At 38.7% G+C, this 20656-nt stretch overlaps 1 protein-coding gene across 2 annotated transcripts in view; it reads right to left on the bottom strand.

Annotated features, from left to right (window-relative positions):
- The window catches only part of TMLHE (trimethyllysine hydroxylase, epsilon), a 116792-nt gene extending 104597 nt beyond the window's left edge, over window positions 1-12195 (bottom strand). For both annotated transcript variants that reach the window (XM_035010459.1, XM_035010467.1), the window contains exon 1: window positions 12055-12195. The gene's annotated coding sequence lies outside the window, so the exon portion shown is untranslated. The remainder of the gene's footprint in view (window positions 1-12054) is intronic.
- Window positions 12196-20656: the final 8461 nt, after the last annotated feature.

Here is a 20656-nt window from a genome sequence, read left to right as displayed (position 1 = left end):
AGAGACTATGGACTCTGAGAAACAAACAGGGTTTTAGAGGGGAGGGGGGTAGGGGGATGGGCTAGCCAGGTGATGGGCATTAAGGAGGGCATGTACTGCACGGAGCACTGGGTGTTATACAAAAACAATGGATCGTGGATCACCACATCAAAAACTAATGATGTATTGTAGGTACTAACATAACATAATAAAATTGAAAAAATATATATATTTAACAAAATTTGAAGATGAGGTTTGTACATTTTATTACAGCTTTATCAAGGAGTAATTGATATATAATAAACTGCACATAGTTAAAATATGCAGTTTGATTGGGTTTTACACATGAAGTCATCACTCCCAGGATAAGATGGTAAACATGTCCAACACCCTCTAAAATTTCTTCCTGTCCCTTTCTAATCCCATATAGAAAACTGAGCCTATGAATAATTCTGGATTGATCCACTCTGTTCATTCTAAATGAATAGATTTGTTATTTGAAGAATTGCTTGTATGAACATGAAGCAGAATAGTTTGGAAGTGGATTTTAACAGGGAAATCATTAAATACATATAGCTCCCTGCCTAGTTTGTTATCTAATGATCCTAAAAACTATTCTACTGCTCACTTCTACCTACAAAAGAAGATATGGGAGAATGACTTAATGCAGGAATTAGCCTCAAATCTAAACATCTGAAATCATCTGAATCATCATTGTATCCATAAATGTTCATTTCCTTGACAATCATGAAGGTAGACTTAGGGAGGTCAGTGATTCCATAAAGCAAAATAATAACTGTATTATGGGAGTTGCAGGAGAAGAAGAGTGGGGAAAAGGGGCAAAAGATTTAGTTGAACAAATTATAGCTGAGAACTTCCCTAATCTGGGGGAGGAAACAGGCATTCAAGTCCAAAAAGCACAGAGATTCCCCTTAAAAATCAACAAAAATAGGTTAACACCACAACATAATATAGTGAAACTTGCAAATTACAAAGATAAAGATAAAATATTGAAAGCACATTGGGAGATAGGAAGAGGTCCCTAACCTACAAGGGTAGACACATAAGGCTGGCAGCAGACCTGTCCACAGAGAACTGGCAAGCCAGAAAGGACTGGCGTGATATATTCAACATACTAAATGGGAAAAATATACACCCAAGAATACTTTATCCAGCAAGGCTGTCACTCAGAATAGAAGAGAGAAAAAGAGTTTCCAAGACAAACAGTAACTAAAAGATTCATGAACACTAAACCAGCCCTGCAAGAAATATTAAAAGGGGCCCTTTGAGTGGAAAGAGAGCCCAAAAGTAACAAAGACCAGAAAGGAACAGAGACAATATTCAAAAACAGCAAATTTACAGGTAATACAATGGCACTAAACACATATCTTTCAATAATTATTCTGAATGTAAATGGACTAAATGCTCCAATCAAAAGACATAGGGTATTAGAATGGATTAAAAAAAAAAAAAACCACTGATACGCTGCTTACAAGAGACTCACTTTAGACCCAAAGACACCTCCAGATTGAAAGTGAGGGGGTCTGGCGCCTGGGTGGCTCAGTTGGTTAAGTGACTGCCTTCGGCTCAGGTCATGATCCTGGAGTCCTGGGATCGAGTCCCATATCGGGCTCCTTGCTTAGGAGGGGGTCTGCTTCTCCCTCTGATCCTCCCCCCTCTCATGTGCTCTCTCTCTCTCATTCTCTCTCTCAAATAAATAAAATCTTAAAAAAAAAAAAAGAAAGTGAGGGGGTCAAGAACCATTTATCATGCTAATGGACATCAAAAGAGAGTTGGAGTAGCCATCCTCATATCAAACAAACTAGATCTTAAATGAAAGACTGTAATTAGAGATGAAAAAGAACACTATATCTAATAAAAGGGTCTATCCAACAGGAAGGTCTAACAAATGTAAACATTTATGCCCCTAACATGGGAGCAGCCAAATATATAAACCAATTAATAACAAAATTAAAGAAACTCATTGACAAAAATACAATAAGAGTAGGGGACTTTAACACCTCACTCACAGCAATGGACAGATCATCTAAGCAGAAGATCAATAAGGAAACAAGGGCTTTGAATGACACACTGGACCAGATAGACTTCATAGATATATTCAGAGAATTTCATCCTAAAGCAGCAGAATACACATTCTTCTTGAGTGCACATGGAACATTCTCCAGAATAGATCACATACTGGGTCACAAATCAGGTCTCAACTGGTACAAAAAGATTGAGATCATACCATGCATCTTTTCAAACCACAGTGCTTTAAAACTGGAAGTCAACCATAAGAAAAAATTTGGAAGGACCACAAATACATGGAGATTAAAGAGATTCCTACTAAAGAATGAATGGGTCAACCAGGAAATTAAAAAAGAATTTAAAAAATACATGGAAGCAAATGAAAATGAAAACACAACAGTTCAAAACCTTTGGGATGCAGAAAAGGCAGTCCTAAGAGGGAAGTATATAGCAATACAGGCCTTCTTCAAAAACCAAGAAAAGTCTCAAATACACAACCTAACCTTACATCTAAAGGATCTGGAAAAAGAATAGCAAATAAAGCATAAATCCAGCAGGAGAAAAGAAATAATACGGATTAGAGCAGAAATCAATGACATAGAAGTAAAAAAACAAAACAAAGAAACAAAAAAAATCACACACAAAAAAAACGCCACAAAAAAACAGTAGAACAGGTCAATGAAACTGGATCCGGTTCCTTAAAAGAATTAATAAGATCAACAAACCCCTAGCCTGACTTATCAAAAAGAAAAGAGAAAGGACCCAATAGATAAAATCATGAATGAAAGAGGAGAGATCACAACCAACACTGAAGAAATACAATTATAAGAACATATTATGAGCAACTATATGCCAACAGATTAGGCAATCTGGAAGAAATGGATGCATTCCTAGAGACGTATAAACTGCCAAAACTGAAACAGGAAGAAATAGAAAAGCTGAACAGACCCATAATCAGCAAAGAAATTGAATGAGTAATCAAAAAGCTCCCAACAAACAAAAGCCCAGGGCCAGATGGCTTCCCAGGGGAATTCTACCAAACATTTAAAGAAGAATTAATACCTTTTCTTCTGAAGCTGTTTCAAAAAACTGAAATGGCAGGAAAACTTCCAAACGCATTCTATGAGGCCAACACTACCCTGATCCCACAACCAAAGACCCGACCAAAAAGGAGAATTAAAGAGAAATATCCCTGATGAACATGGATGCAAAAATGCTCACCAAGATACTGGCTAATAGGATCCAATAGTACATTGAAAGGATTATTCGTCACTACCCAGTGGGATTTATTCCTGGGCTGCAAGTGTGGTTCAACATCCACAAGTCAATCAGTGTGATACACCACATTAATAAAAGAAAGGACAAGAACCATATGATCCTCTCAATAGATGCAGAAAAAGCATATGACAAAATACAGCATCCTTTCTTGATAAAACCTCTCTGCAGTGTAAGGATAGAAGGAACATACCTCAATATCATAAAAGCCAAATACAAAAAACCCACAGCAAATATCATTCTCAATGGGGAAAAATCGAGAGCTTCCCCCCTAAGGTCAGAGAGCATGACAGGGATGTCCACTCTCACCACTGTTGTTCAACATAGTACTAGACTCCTAGTCTCAGCAATAAGACAACAAAAAGAAAGAAAAGGCATCCAAGTCGGCAAAGAAGTGAAACTTTCACTCTTTGCAGATGACATGATACTCTATGTAGAAAACCCAAAGACTCCACCCCAAAATTGCTAGAACTGATACAGGAGTTCAGCAAAATTGCAGGATATAAAATCAATGCACAGAAATCAGTTGCATTTCTATACCCTAACAATGAAGCAGAAGAAAGAGAAATCAAGAAATCAATCCCATTTACAATTGCACCAAAAGCTGTAAGATACCTAAGAATAAACCTAACCAAAGAGGTAAAGGATCTGTACTCTGAAAAACTATAGAACACTTATGAAAGAAACTGAGGAATACACGAGGAAATGGAAAAACATTCCATGCTCATGGACTGGAAGAACAAATATTGTTAAAATGTCTATGCTAGGGGCACCTGGGTGGCTCAGTCGTTAAGTGTCTGCCTTTGGCTCAGGTCATGATCCCAGGATCCCGGGATCGAGCCCTGCATTGGGCTCCCTGCTCAGCAGGAAGCCTGCTTCTCCCTCTCCCACTCTCCCTGCTTGTGTTTCCTCTCTTGCTGTGTCTCTCTCTGTCAAATAAATAAAATCTTAAAAAAAAAAATGTCTGTGCTATCTAAAGTAATCTACACATTCAATGAAATCCCTATCAAAATACCATCAGCATTTTTCACAGAGCTGGAACAAACAAACCTAAAATTTGTATGGAACCAGAGAAGATCTTGTATAGCCACAGGAATGTCAAAAAAGAAAACCCAAACTGGCAGCATCACAATTCTGGACTTCAGCTGTATTACAAAGCTGTAATCATCAAGAAAATACGGTACCAGCACAAGAACAGACACATAGATCAATGGAACAGAATAGAGAACCTAGTTATGGACCCTCAACTCTATGGTCAACTAATCTTTCACAAAGCAGGAAAGAATATCCAATGGAAAAAAGACAGTCTCTTCAACAAGTGGTGTTGGGAAAATTGGACAGCCACATGCAGAAGAATGAAACTGGACCACTTTCTTACACCATACACAAAGATAAACTCAAAATGGATGAAAGACCTAAATGTGAGGCAGGAATTCATCAAAATCCTAGAAGAGAACACAGGCAGCAACCTCTTTGATCTCAGCTGCATCAACTTCTTGCTAGACACATCTCCAAAGGGAAGAGAAACAAAAGCAAAAAGGAATTATTGGGACTTTGTCAAGATAAAAAGCTTCTGCACAGCAAAGGAAACAGTCAACAAAACTGAAAGGCAACCTATAGAATGGGAGAAGATATTTGCAAATGTCTTACCAGGTAAAGGGCTAGTATACAAAGTTGATAAAGAACTTATCAAACTCAACACCCCCCAAAAAAATCCAGTCAAGAAATGGGCAGAGACATGAACAGACATTTCTCCAAAGACATCCAAACAGCCAACAGACACATGAAAAGATGCTCAACATTCCCAGGCATGAGGGAAATCCAAATCAAAACCACAATGAGATACCGCCTCACACTAGTCAGAATGGCTAAAATTAACAAGACAGGAAACAACAAATGTTGGCAAGGATGCAGAGAAAAGGGAACACTCTTACACTGGTGGCAGGAATGCAAGCTGGTATGGCCCCTCTGGAAAACAGTATGGAGGTTCCTCAAAAAGTTAAAAATAGAGATACCCTATGACCCAGCAATTGCACTACTAGGTATTTACCCTGAAGGATACAAACATAGTGATCCGAAGGGGCACCTGCACCCCAATGTTTATAGCAGCAATGTCCACAAAAGCCAAACTATGGAAGGAGCCCAGATGTCCACTGACAGATGAATGGATAAAGAAGATGTGGCATGTATATACAATGGAATATTACTCAGCCATCAAAAAACGAAATCTTGTCATTTGCAATGACGTGGATGGAACTAGAGGGTATTATGCTAAGGGAAGTAAGTTAGCCAGAGAGACAAATACCATATGATTTCACTCATATGTGGAATTTAAGAAACAAAACAGATGAACATAGGGGAAGGGAAAGAAAAATAAAATAAGATGAAATCAGAGAGGGAAGCAAACCATAAGAGATGCTGAACTCTAGGAAACAAAGTGAGGTTTGCTGGAGGGGAAATGGGTAGGGGGATGGGGTAACTGGGTGATGGGCATTAAGGAGGGCAGTTGATGTAATGAGCACTGGGTGTTATATGCAACCGATGAATCACTAAAGTCTACCTCTGAAACTAATAAAAAAATAAAAAGAAATTTTAAAAAGTATAGGAGAATGAAAGACTTTCTCAGACAAACAAAAACTGAGGGAATTCAATCACCAGCAGTTATCTCCTGCAATAAATATTAAATGAAGCTTTTCAGGGAGAAGAAAATAATATATATCAGAAACTTGGGTCTCCAGAGGAGAAGGGCATCAGAAAAGGAATAAATAAAGGTAAAAAATATTTTAAGTGTTCTTATTCTTAATTGTTCTAAAAAATAATAGTTTTAAGTAATAAAAGTAACAATGTGATGGGTAATTACAACATATAAAAAATTTAATGACTGGAAGAAAAATCATAGGGGATTAGAGGAAAGAATTGGGAATATTCTGTTATAAGGTTTATGCACCACATGTGAGGCAGAATAGTCTTATTTGGAGGTGGGCTCAGATTAGTAAAAAATACATATATCACAAACTCTGGGCAAGCACTAAAGAAGACTTAAAAAAGTATAATGAAATTTTAAGAAAGGAGATAAAATGGAATCATATAAAATGCACAATTAAAACAAGAGAAGGCAGAAAAAGAGGGGGAAGTAAATAAAGAAATGTAACATATGGACATATTAACAAAAATGGTAAATATTAATCTAAAAATATCAATAGTCACTTTATATATGAATGGCCTAAATATACCAATTAAAAACAGATTGTCAGTGTGAACTTAAAAAACAAAGATCCAACTTTGTTTTCTCTAAGAAAGTGATTTAAACCTTCCCTGACACAAGGAGTTTAAACACAACATCGAATAACTTTTGGCTGACCACTAATATATATTTGTCTAATTGACCCCAAGGAAGCTAGTCTTTAAATTAAAAAAAAAAAAAATAATAAGAATAACAACAACAACAACAACAAAATTGAGTAGAGGCATCAGAGGCTACATAATGCAGGGAAGGCCAGACAGCAGTAGAATGGCTTATGCAAAATACTAAAAGAAAAAAAAAAGCCCTGTCCTATATCCAGCAACTATCCACCAAAAACTAAGGTAAAATAAAGAAATTACACAACACACAAAGAGAATTCATTGCTAGCAGACCTATCTTACAAAAAATACTAAAGGAAGCCCTTAGTCTAAAAAGAAATCCCAGTTGGTAACTTGAATCCACATGAAGAAATAAACAGCAGTAGTAAAGGTATTTATGCAAGTAAACATAAAAGAGAATATACATCATTTTTTCTTTTTTCTTTTAAAGAGCAACTACATAAAACAATAATTTAAAAACTATATTGTTGGGCTTGCAATATACTAAGATGTAAATCATATTACATTAATAGGACAAAGGATGGAGGAGCAAAGCTTCCCTGTGTTACTGGAATTAAATGATTATTAATCTAAAGTAGATTATATTACGTTGACATACATATTGTAATTCCCAGGGTAGTTAATAAAAAATAACTCCAGAAATTACAGTAAAAAAACATCAAAAGTTCAATCACAATAAGTTAACTTAATTACAGTAATTTTAATTATGATAAATATAAATAGATCAAACAGTCCAATCAAAAGACAAAGACTGTGAGACTGGATAAAAGAACAGAATCCAAGTATACACCATCTACATTATACCCAGTTTAGATGTGAAGAAATAAATAGGTTGAAAGACTAAAAGGGTGAAAAAGATGTATACAATGCAAATGGCAACCATAAAAGAGTTGAAGTAGTTATGCTTAGAAAAAGAAGGATATTTCATAATGATGGAAGAAGGGTCAATTCATCAGAAACACATAATAAGCAGAAACATGTGTAAAATACACATCTAACAAAAAACTCTTCTTAACTCATTCTATGAGACTGGTATCTTACATCAAACAAGACAAATACATCTTAAGGGAAGAAATTGCACTACCATGCAATGTCTCGAATGAATATAGATGCAAAATTCCTCAACAAAATGTCAGCAAACCAAACCCACCAATACAGGCATAGGCATTTTATTGCACTTCTCTTTATTGTGCTTCACAGATACTGCATTTTTTTAAAAACAAATTGAAGGTTTGTGGCAAACCCTGCATTAAGCAAGTCTATCGGTGCCATTTTTCCAACAGCATTTGTTCACTTCATGTCTCTGTGTCACTCACAATAGTTCAGACTTTTTCATTATTATTTTTTATAGTGATCTGTGATCAGTGATCTTTGATGTTACTATTGTAATTGTTTTGGGACACCATGAACTGTACCCATAGAAGACAGTGAATGTAATAAATGCGTGTTCTGACTGCTTCACTGACCAACCATTCCCCCATCTCTCTCACTTTGGACCTCCCTACTCCCTGAGACACAACAATACTGAAATTAGGCTTATTAATAACCCTACAATGGCTTCTAAGTGCTCAAGTGAAAGGAAGAGTTGTGTGTCTCTCACTTTAAATCAAGAGCTAGAAATGATTGAGCTTAGTGAGGAAGGCATGTTGAAAGCTGAGACAGGCAGAAAGTTAGGCCTCTTGTGCCAAACAGATACCAAGTTGTGAAGGCAAAGGAAAAGTTCTCGAAGGACATTGCAAGTGCCACTCCAGTGAACACACAAATGATAAGAAAGCAAAACAGCCTTATTGCTGATATGGAGAAAGTTGCAGTCATCTTGGAAGATGATCAAACCAGCCACAACATTCCCTTAAGCCAAAGCCTAACCCAGAGCTAGGCCCTAATGCTCTTCAGTTCTGTAAAGGCTGAGGGAGGTGAGAAGGCTGCAGAGGAAAAGTGTGAAGCTAGTAGAGTTTGGTTCATGAGGTTGAAGGAAAGAAGCCATTTCCATAACATCCAAGTGCAAGGTGAAGCAACTAGGGCTGATGCAGAAGCTGCAGCAAGGTATCAGGAAGATTGAGCTCAGAGAATTAACAAAGGTGGCTACACTAAACAACAGATTTTCAATGTAGATGGAACAGCAATTCCATTCCTAGATATATACTTAAGAGAACTGAAAACATGTCCGAAACTTGTGCATGAATGCCCAGAGCAGCCTTCTTCACAACTCCCAAAAGGTGGGAATAAACCAAATGTATATAAACTGATAAATGAATAAATAAAATGTAGCATATACATACAGTAGCACATTATCCAGCCATGAAAAGTAAAGAAGTACTGATTCATACTACAATATGAATGAACCTTGAAAACATCATGCTAAGAAGCAAGTTGCAAAAGACCATACACTGTATGATTCCATTTATGTGAAATGTCCAAGAATAGGAAATCCATGGACACATAAAAGGATTACATTGCCCAACCCTAGGGGTAGTAATAAGGATTAACTGCAAATGGGCAAGGGAGATGTTATTGAGGTGATGGAAATGTCAAAAATTGGATTACAGTGATGTTTGTGACCTCAATAAATTTACTAAAAATCCTTGAAGTTTACACTTAAAATGGGTCAATTTTCCGGTATATAAATTATACCTTAATACAATTTTTTTTTTTCCTATTTTGCCCATCTCCCCCACCTCCCCTCTGGCGACCACCAGTTTGTTCTGCATTTAATAGTCTGTTTGTTTTTGTGTTTGTTGTTGTTGTTTTTTTTTTTAGATTCCACATATAAGTGAAATTATATGGTCCTTGTTTTTCTCTGCCCAACTTATTTCACTTGACACCATACCCTCTAGGTCCATCCATGTTGTCTCAATACAAGAAATTTTAAAGACACTCTGGGCAGTAGAGAAAAGAGAAGAAAACAAAGAGAGAGAAAGTTCCTCTTTTTCACAGCCTATCAAGGATCATAGAGAGCTCACTGGGTGTTGCTGATGCTGTGGTGATGACAGGAGTGTCGTTTTTCCCATGAGGGCTGAGGGTCAAGCAATGATTCGGATCTTTTAAAACAAAAAAGTTTTTTAAATGACCAAATAAGTAAGCCACGGAGCTGAAAAGTGCAGCATAGGGAATATAGTCAATACTATTTTAATATCATTGCGTGTTGACAGATGGTGACTCCACTTATCTTGCTGAGTACTGAGTGAAGTATAGAATTGTCGAATCAATATGCTGTACACTTGAAACGAACATAACATTGTATATCAATTACACTTCAATGATAAATAAAAAACTTTAAATAAATGAATAAAAAACAATGCTGCTGGCTCAAAATTTGGAGTAGCAATGGGGGCAAAGAGAAGTGGATAGGCTTAAAAACATTCAGGAAGCAGAAGTGGCAAGATTTTGAATTGATTCTATATTGGGAATCAGGAAGAGAGAAGATGGCTCCGACTTAGCATGCCTAAAGTGGAATTCCTGTTCTCCTCCCAAACTTACTGTCTTCCTTTGCTGCTAATCTCAGTGAGTGGATCAGCATGCTGGCACAGAGTAAGCGTTCATTGATTGTCTTTGGAGTGAAAGGATAAATGAATAGAGTAGAAATACAGCCAAACAAAGCATTCACCGGTGCCTGCCAAACAGCCAGTCCTAAACTCACCCTCAAGGTCGGCTCAGCAGAAGTCTATCACAATTTCCCTCTCACTCTATCAACCGTCTGGAAAATCACCAGGTCCCATGTCCAGAAGAACATCCACCCTCCTATCAGGCAGTCCTTGCCTAGAACCTGCAGGTGTGCACAGACCCGGTTTTGCCAAGAGCCTCTTATTCTGTAAATTCTTTGCATGAGGGCAGTGGCAGATTGTACAGCCCACGTGAGCACAGAGGACGTTTGCTGTTGTAGAAACAGGGTCACAGTGGGCACCCAACTGGTGGGTCTATGTTCACTTTGGCTTCAATCACAAAGAGACTCTTCATACCAAAGAGGTTTATTAATCCAGCCCTCCCCCCACCCTCATCCTGGCAGGCAAAAAATACAACTGCCAGAAACACTACAGACACCAAGTGTTAGTCTGGCTATTTTATTGCTTCTCCCAAGGCTGACAAGCAGAGATACAGAACTGCTTGTGGTTTCTGCTACAGATACCAAAACCAGGAAGTGATCTGTCCCAGTGCAGATTTCCCAGAAATAAGAATGACATGGGGCATGCAAAGGATGCCCCCCCGGACTCCACGAACCCAGCGAAGATTCCCTTCATCATACTAGTTACCAGGTAGAGTATAACCCATTTAAGTCTGATGACAAATAAACACATTCACCTCTCATGGTTGTGAAGATTACCACTGTAAGCAGTTCCATAATGAGGTGGAATTGGAATGACACAATGTTGGTCCATAGTGTTGATAATTCTTTGTCTTTATAGTTAGTGTAAAATAAACTGTATGTAATTTTTACTATAGTGCTTCCTGAAAGGGCAATACCAGCTAAGAAAAAACTCTGTAAGAGTGCTATTGGGAATGGATTATGCAAGTGTTCCTACATATGAAAGCTGAAGTTTTTCTTTCAGCGATTGGTTAACAGTTAAATTACCCAAGGCTTTTATGATGAAACTTTTGCTGGGCAGTGTACTATGTTCATTGAACACATAATGTTTTGGTCAATCATCTGGTTAAAATCTTTAACAGTAAAGCATTCACAAAAGCATTCTTCAGAGCTGACATTCAACTAAGGCACTGAATGAACGTTTTTTCCAGCTTTCGGGTCAGTTAGTAGTTAAAAATGTTTGAAAGGTTTTTCAGAGTTGTTTTAGTAATGGAGAGCACTTCCTCGACTAACTTTTCCAATGCCCTGCCCGGTTACTCCCGACTCTTGCTAGGCATTCTTGCTCAGGAGGGGCAGACAAAGGGTAAAATCTGGGCAGAGAACACCAGTGGATATTAGAACGAAAGAGAGTCAGTGCTGCAAGGTCTTGCGGACAGCCGAGTTCCACCTTCCGAAACTCCACCGCCAAGCAGTGAAGCTTGAACAGGTTAGGCACTCTCTGGAAAGCTAGACACCAAGTCAGTGACGGACCCAGGGCGGGGAAGTCCGGTCGAGTTTGAAACAATGTACGCTGGGCGTCAGTCCCAACGCGAGCTCGCTCCGGCTCCTCCGGCTCTTCCCGAGCGCTAGGCCCATCTGGCCCTGCACTGATCTCCAGGCCGACTCCGCCGCGCAACTGGCATAAACCGTGACGACAGCCCTGCGGCAAGGCACGAGTGGCCTTCTCCTCTACAGGGGTGAAGGTAAGTACCACCGCCCTGGGGCTGAGCAGACGCGGTGGGAGCCGTCCCCCTCGCCCCCGCGCCAGGCCTTAAAGCGAGCGTCTGGGCAAAACCCAACCACCGCACCCACCAAAGGCCCCCCTTCCCGATCCATGGGGCTGGACCCACCTGTGCTGGAGGTCGCGACTCCCAACTCAGCAAAACGGGAGGAACTGTAAGCAAAGAGAGCCTTGGGAGGCCGCCTTGCGCCCGCCTTTTGCTTTTTCCCAGAGCCTATCGGCCCCGGGCTCCCCTCCCCCAGTCCGTTCGGGCCCCGCAGCCTAGAGGCCCCGCCCCACTTCTTCCGGGCCTGTGCGGTGGGCGCCCTGTGCGCCCTGGACCGAAGCCGCTGCCGGGGCGTGCTAGAACCTCTGCTTCAGAAGGGTCGCGATGGGGTGCTCTGGTCCACAGGTTCTAGCACGCCCCGGCAGGAAAATAGACCCGTACAAATACACTGCGTGTGACACCTGGGTCTCCTTGTTTGCCTCTTCAGTGCTCCTCCGGAGTCTTCCCCCTTACGAGGTTGCTTATTGAGGTTTTCTGGAACAAACCTAATTATAATTGCTTATTGAGGTTTTCTGGAACAAAAATTCTTCCACTTCCTTGCACCACTTTCTTGAACTTAAGTCACATACTACTCACTGCTGGACTCCCACCAATTCATTTGAGCTATTTGAATCCAGAGTCCACATACAGTGCTTAGAACAGTGAACATTACTAGAAGGGAACGAGTCATTAGGAATGCACATCCTGTGCATGTAAAAATTCAAGAACAACACATATTACAAAAAGGACCAAAAAGTACAATGGAATTCCAGGATAGAGGGGAAAAAAATCTAGAGCAAGAACCAGCAAATATAATGTACAGACATTGAAAAATGGGAAACAGCAGTACTGCAGTTATTAGAGATGAAAAATGATTGGTCTAATGTCAGACGGTGATGATAAAGGAAACGGTGTGTAGAAGTCAGGATCAACAAAACAAGCAAATGCCTTCATACTTTTGCCTTGGAATTCTTTCTGTCATACGCTCTACCCCTACTTGTTCTTTTGTAAAACTGCTACTCATTATTTTGACTCACTTTAGATAGTACCTGCTCAGTGAATCATTCTCTGTTTTCCAAGATAAATTTCTGTTCTTTTCCATGGGTTCACTATGCCCAATGGATCCAGTACAGGCCCCCAGTATAGCAATTATCATTCTGGATTATAACTTCTCCCTTTGCAAGCCTATGTCCTTCGATGAACAAGTGGTCTCTTGAGACCAGAAAAAAATTTGCATTTTTCAAATTTATTTTCCAAGACCCTAGCACAGACCCTAACATATAGTATGTATTTAGTGAATATTTGTTGAAAATTGTCTAGAACCAGTGATTAGACAGAAAAAAAGGCTATAGCTAGGATGTGAATTAATATACAGAGGAATAACTGACTAAGGTGAGATTCTAGACTCAGGCTGGTATTCATGCAAATATTAATGAGTGCCTACTGTATATTAAACTCTGGGTATAAAATGGTAAACAAAAAGCAGATACAGTCCATGCCCTTAAAGAACTTAAAGAACTTACAGGAATTGGCCAGGCACACAGGAAAAGGAACATTCCAGACAGAAGGAACATGATCAAAGGGCATGATCAAAGGTCCTATAATAAGAAGGAGCATGATAGTAGCAATTAGAGTGAATAAGGTCAATAAAGGTAAAGTGAAATCAACAGATAGAAAGTATCCAGAAAGAGGCAAGAGGTTGATAGCTAAAGCCTGTTAAGGGTTGGAAAAAGAAGCCAGTTGCCTTAGTAATAATAAGTATAATTTATCAAACCTGCCTTATATGCCAAATGCTGGGGTAAGTGTTCTATAACAAACACTTAAGGTAGTTAATATTATTATCCGTGCTTTAAGGGTAAGGAAATTGGGGCACAGATAAGTTAAGCAATTTTACCAAGGTCACAGAGCAATTAAGTTTCAGAGCTGAGATTCAAACCTAGGTAATCTGGCTCCAAATCTGAAGACAGGAACTATAATGAAAGCACAAGTAAAAACTACAAAGAACTCTTTCACAAAATATGTTCACTGTTCCCAGATATGTGGTATCTATGAAAAACAACACTAAGAGCTTCAAGAGACAGTGCCCTGGAGTCAAACTGTAATGCTCTAGACAGAAGACTTGGGTTGGTATTGGTAGTGATAGTGGTGCCTTTGGTAGGTGATGCCATCACGCAGCGGTGATCATAACATTAGGCATCAGCAGCAAGCCAGAGTAGACGAGGAAGAAAATAAATGTCCTAAGTACTACTTTGTGAGACACACATGAGACTTTGGGCAAAGGACTTTACCTCCCTGACCCTCAATTACTGATTTCACAAATGGGCATAATAATAATATCTATATTATAGGGTTGTGATGATTAAATGAGACAATGTGTATAGAGTACCTAGCCATGTCTGACACACAGTAAATGCTCAGTGAGTATTGGCTGCTATGACTATGATTATTAATATCATAATGATGCATTTTAGTAACTAAAGGAAGGGAGGTATGACCAACCAGATAGGATGTGGTTCAGGTACAATTGCAGGAAGGTACCATGGAAAATCAGATAAATATTGAATGGGTGGTGAAACAAAAGTTAATTTCCTCCACTTGGCATCAATTGCATTTGTAGTTAGCACTTACTATTCTGTTACAATTGTTTGTTGATTTCCCTTATTACAATTTGTATGTGCTTGTGCGTGTGAAGTAGCTAACACTGTCTAGCACAGAGTGGGAACTTAAAGAACATTTGTTGAATGAGTCAATTAATGTCTGAATAAAAATCAATAGGTACAAATGTGCTAAAAAAAATCCAAAAACCAGTAGCATCTGGGTCTTTTTATGTTTTAGCCACACTGGCCTTCCTTATGTTCCTAGAATACACCAGGCTTATTCCTGCTCTGCTTCCAAAAATATAATTTGCTCATCTATTTGTTTTTTTGTTTTTGTTTTTTTTAAAGATTTTATTTATTTATTTGAGAGAGAGAATGAGATAGAGAGCATGAGAGGGGGGAGGGTCAGAGGGAGAAGCAGACTCCCTGCTGAGCAGGGAGCCCGACATGGGACTCGATCCTGGGACTCCAGGGTCATGACCTGAGCCGAAGGCAGTCGCTTAACCAACTGAGCCACCCAGGTGCCCTTGCTCATCTATTTGTCTCCACCTGCGCCAAGGGTTGGCAAGTTTTTTCTGTAAAGGGTTAGATAGTAAATATTTTAGGCTTTGTGGGACACATAGTTTCTGTCTTTCACTACTTGATTCTATCTTCATTGAGCAAAAGCAGCCACAGATAACACTTAAATTATGAGTGTGAATGTATTCCATTAAACTTTACTTACAAAAACAGGCAAGAGGTAGAATTTGACCTGTGGACTGTAAGTTGACAGCTCTGCCCTAGACCAAATTAGCACCATTCTTGCATGGACTATTATATAAGACCGATGTGTAGGAGCTCTCATCTTTGGCCAACATCTATATCTTAGTTTTATCAGCATCTTAATGAAGCTTTCATGCTCTCCGAATTTGTTCATAACCTTAAGAGTTGTTGAAAAGTGATTCAAATTGTATATTGCAATTTTGAATTTTGATTTATCAAAGTGGCCCTGAAAAGAACCAGCTACTAGTGATCTTTGAAAAGGTTAAAAATAATTAAGAAAAGAAAGAAAAAAAGATTCATATTAAAAGTAACCTTCATTATGTAACTAAAAGTGACTTTTATTCAGAAAATAAATATTCTGGGCATAGTGCAATGTTGAATTTGGCTGAGGCTTTGGTCTATGACAACAATTCTATATATTATATACAGAAATAAATAAATGCTAAAACTCAAAAATCATCTAGGCCATGAAAAATTCTCCTCATCTACTAATGGACAAAAATTTGGTAAAAACTGAAAAGTATATTAATTTGTGTCAGAGGATATGAACAAGGTATGAATATTTCTGACTAAACAGAAATATGACTCAGCACAAACTCAGTAGCCTATACAATAATTTTTGCAGTGAAGAGGTATTTCATTAGTTGAAAGGGACAAATTAGTTTCATTACCTGAAACTAATTTAAGTGAAAGAGAGAAGTTTGTGGAAAGATAATGGTGTGTCTCACAAAATTTAAGGAGTGGAACAATCAAAATTTGGAAAGGGCAAGGTACAGTTAGGCCTCAAGAATGGTCAAAACCAAGTATTCAAATGCCATTATGGCTCTATCATTCTTTTATCTGTATTCTCCCTGTACGTTTGTGCTTGCTCTCGCTCTTTCTCCATCTCTCCTCTTTCTCTCTCCTCCCCCCAATCTCCTTTAAAAGCTTCCTTTGTTTCTCAAGTCCATGCAATAGGAAGTATGGTTATTGACACCTTCCTAAATTTTCATCTTACAGCTTCAACCACTGGAGAGAGACACTATGCCACATTGGGTCCTCTGAAAAGCAGATGCCAAGATGGAGTTACAAGTCCAGAGATCTATTGTGGGTAATGATTAAGAAGATAAAAGAGGAAGAGCAGGAGTAGGCAGAGATAGAATTCAGACCACAGTACAGGTCTCACGCTTGTTAAAGGAGAAGAAATTAGGGAGACATGGGTAGGAAATGCCTCAGCTTGCAGTGCAACTCTATGGAAGTCCCAGCCAGCCCTACTGGGAACTCTAGAGCAAAAATTGCTAATTATAAGAATCCCACATTGGGCATAAATGGCCCTAGTATCCCTTTTGTGCTCAGAAATTGCCTGGAGATGCCTAGGATGGGAATGACCTTGGATCAAATGATACAAAAATATCCCAAAAGTGCTATACCTGGAGGCTATTGTCTGACTTCACTGCTCACAGTAGGGTTTCTCTTGAAAGAAAAGCTGTAAGGTTGCTGCCATAGACACTATGGTCCCATATCCATACATCTGGGAGAAGGATTCATCATTGAAGTTTAAGTCTGGTGTCCATCCAAGGCCAATTAATTGTAGCTAAGTGAGTGATGCCACATTATAATAAAGGGTGACCAACCATCCCAGTTTGCATGAGACTGAGAGTTTCCCTGGGATGTGAGACTTTGCTAAAACTGAGATACTCTAGGTTAAACTGGGAAGGTTGGTTATCCTAGTGGTACCTATGTTAATAGGGATGGGAAAGGCATTTAAGACAATGTGTACTGTATAAACAATTGTATTTTACTGCATTTTATGGAGGAAATTCTATGGTATAGTGGTTTTATTGGATTAGGAGAATTTATGAAGGTCTCAGAACTATTCCCTTGACAATGCCAAAGATTTCAACTTTATTTCTTGTCATGTTCACTCTCTTGTGCATTTACATGCTTCATCCATCTAGAATACTTTTCTCACTGAAACCTGCTTACCGTTCTTACCACTGTTAGAGAAAAATGTCTCTTCCCCATTGCTTTGAGTTCTACAAGGAAGGAGTTCTCTAAATGAAGATTAAATCACATGATAAATGCTAAGCACACTATCATAAGCCTGACATAAAGTAACAGCTTGCATCAGTCAGGGCTCTTAGTTGCATGCAACAGAAGCTGAATCTGCATGATTTAAGCAAAAAAAAAAAAAAAAAAAAAGTTGAATAAATCTATATTGTTAATGGCATTAGACTTGCGCTCGTGCTGTTACAAAAATCATTACACCTCATAAAATATGCAAGGAAACTGTTTACAGGTATTGAACAATAGTCAGCACACAACTGAGATCTACAGTAGAAGAGAAACTCACAAGGTAAGCCCCCCAGGATCACCCCATTCTTTGCCTGGTGTCAATTTTCTGACCCCAACATAGAGAGCTAGATTCCAAGATGAGCTTGGCAGTCTCACTAAACTCAGGAGGCAAAGATCAGAGTTCAGAGTAGCTAAGCAGCTGAAATCTGTGGAACAAGGCATTAGAGAAGACAAAACGGTGCAGATGTTGAAATGGTAAACATATGTCTTGGGGTTTCCAGCAAATCTTTAAAAGTAGGGAAAAGGCTATAGAACTTAGACTTCTTGGTTTCAAGACTTACTGTAAAGCTACACTTATCAAAACAGTGTGATATTGGAGTAAGAAACAAATAAGTCAATGGAACAGATTAGAATCCAGTAATACACCTACACATATATGGTCATTTATTATTATTGTTATTTATTTTGTTTGTTTGTTTGTTCACCCATTAACCCATCAAAGAACATTTGGGCTGTTTCCAGCATTTTTCTACTCTTAATAAAGTTGCTGTGAACATTCATGTACAGGTTTTTGTGTAAACGCAAGTTTTAATTATTCTGGGCTAAATGCCCAGGAGTATAATTGCTGGATTTTATGGTAGTTACATGTTTAATATTTTAAGAAACTACCAAAGTGTTTTCCAGTGTGGCTGAAACATTTTACATTCTCACCAGCAATGTATGAGAGATCCATTTTGTATGCAACCTTTCCAACATTTTGTGTTGCCAGTATTTTTTTTTTTTTGCCACTAACCTTCAGTTTATTTAAAAAAAACAACAGCACAATATCTGCAAAATGCAGTTAAATGAGGTATGCCTCTATGAGGCTTAATCCAGAAGTTTCCTAAGGAAGGAATTATATAAGCCAGGCCTCAGCTTCCTTCTACATAGCCCCACAAGATTACTTTTTTCTTTTAAGATTTATTTATTTATTTTAGAGAGAGAAAGAGAGAGAGAGAGAGCAAGCACAGGGAGGGGCAGAGGAAGAGGGAGACAGAAACTTTAGCAGACTCCTCGCTGAGCTTGGAGCCTGTCAAGGGGCTTGATCTCATGATCCTGAGATCATGATGTGAACCGGAACCAAGAGTTGGACATTTAACCAACTGGGCCACCCAGGGGCCCCAAGATTACTTTTTTTTTGCCTTGATCAATCAATAATTTTTATTTTTTATTTTTTTATTAACATATAATGTAATATTTGTTTCAGGGGTACAGGTCTGAGATTCATCAGTCTTAAACAATTCACAGTGCTCACCATAGCACATACCCTCTCCAATGTCCATCTCCCAGCCACCCCATCCCTCCCACCCCCCTCACTCCAGCAACCCTTAGTTTGTTTCCTGAGATTAAGAGTCTCTTATGGTTTGTCTCCCTCTCTGGTTTCATCCCGTTTCATTTTTTCCTCTCTTCCCCCATGATCCTCTGCCTTGTTTCTCAAATTCCACATATCAGCGAGATCATATCATAATTGTCTTTCTCTGATTGACTTACTTTGCTTAGCATAATACCTTCTAGTTCCATCCACATCATTGCAAATGGCAAGATTTTGTGGTTTTTTTGATGGCTGCATAATATTCCATGTATATATGTAGCACATCTTCTTTATCCATTCATCTGTCGATGGACATCTAGGCTCTTTCCATAGTTTGGCTATTGTGGACTTTGCTGCTATAAACATTGGGGTGCACGTGCCCCTTTGGATCACTACATTTGTATCTTTGGGGTAAATAGTAGTGCAATTGCTGGGTCATAGGGTAGCTCTATTTTCAACTTTTTGAGGAACCTCCATACAGTTTTCCAGAGTGGCTGCACCAGCTTGCATTCCCACCAACAGTGTAGGAGGGTTCCCCTTTCTCCGCATCCTCACCAACATCTGTCGTTTCCTGACCTGTTAATTTTAGCCATTCTGACTGGTGTGAGGCGGTATCTCATTGTGGTTTTGATTTGTATTTCCCTGATGCCGAGTGATGTGGAGCATTTTTTCATGTGTCTGTTTGTTGCCAGTATTTTTTATTTCAGCTGTTCTGATAGGTCTATAGTGATATCTCATTGTGGTTTTAATTTGCCTTTTCCTGATGACTAATGATATTGAGCAAATTTTCATGTGCTTATTTGCTATCTGTATATTAACTTCAATGAAATGTCTCTTTTTGTGTTTTGCCCATTTTCTGCTGGGATTGGTTTCTTTTTTTTTTAATCATTGAGTTTTGAGAGCTCTTTATTTTTTCAATTTTTAAAAATTTAAATTCAATTAGCCAAAACATAGTACATCATCAGTTTCAGATGTAGTGTTCAACAATTCATCAGTTGTGGATAACACCCAGTTCTCATCACATCACATGCCCTCCTTAATGCCCATCACCCAATTACCCCATCGCCCCACCCACCTCCCCTTCAGCAACCCTCAGTTTGTTTCCCAGAGTTAAGAGTCTCTCATGGTTTGTCTCCCTCTCTGATTTCTTCCCACTCAGTTTTCCCTCCCTTCCCTTATGATTCTCTGCACTGTTTCTTATATTCCATATGAGAGCTCTTTATATACCTAAGATAATAATTCTTTGTTGGATATTTGGTTTACAAATATTTTCTCCCCTTTCTGTTTTTGTCTTTTTCATTCTCTTGAGTATTCCATAAGATAAAAGTTTTGACTTTTAATGAGGTCCAATTTATCAATGTTTTTTTGGTTGCCTGTGCTTTGGGTTTTAAGTCTAAGAACTCTTTGCCCAGGCCTATACCCCAAGTATTTTTGCATGTTTTATCTAACAGTTTTATAGTTTCATGTTTTACATTAAAGTTCATTATCCATTTTGAGTGATTTTTTGATAAGGTGTGAGATGTAGGTTGGAGTTCATATTTTTGCCTATGGATGTCCAGTTGTCCCAGGACAACTGCTTGAAAGACTATCCTTACTCCATTGAATTGCCTTTCCACCTTTGTCAAAAATCATTTGGACATATTTTCATGGGTCTATTTCTTACTTTTTAATTCAGTTCCATTTTTTAAGTGTCTATCCTCCT

The sequence above is a fragment of the Mirounga leonina genome, unplaced genomic scaffold, assembly GCF_011800145.1.
Source record: "Mirounga leonina isolate KUSES-001 unplaced genomic scaffold, KU_Mleo_1.0 Mir_101799, whole genome shotgun sequence".
NCBI classification, from domain to species: Eukaryota; Metazoa; Chordata; class Mammalia; order Carnivora; family Phocidae; genus Mirounga; species Mirounga leonina.
Note: the sequence above shows the minus strand (reverse complement) of the source record. Positions and strands in the feature narration are given on the sequence as shown.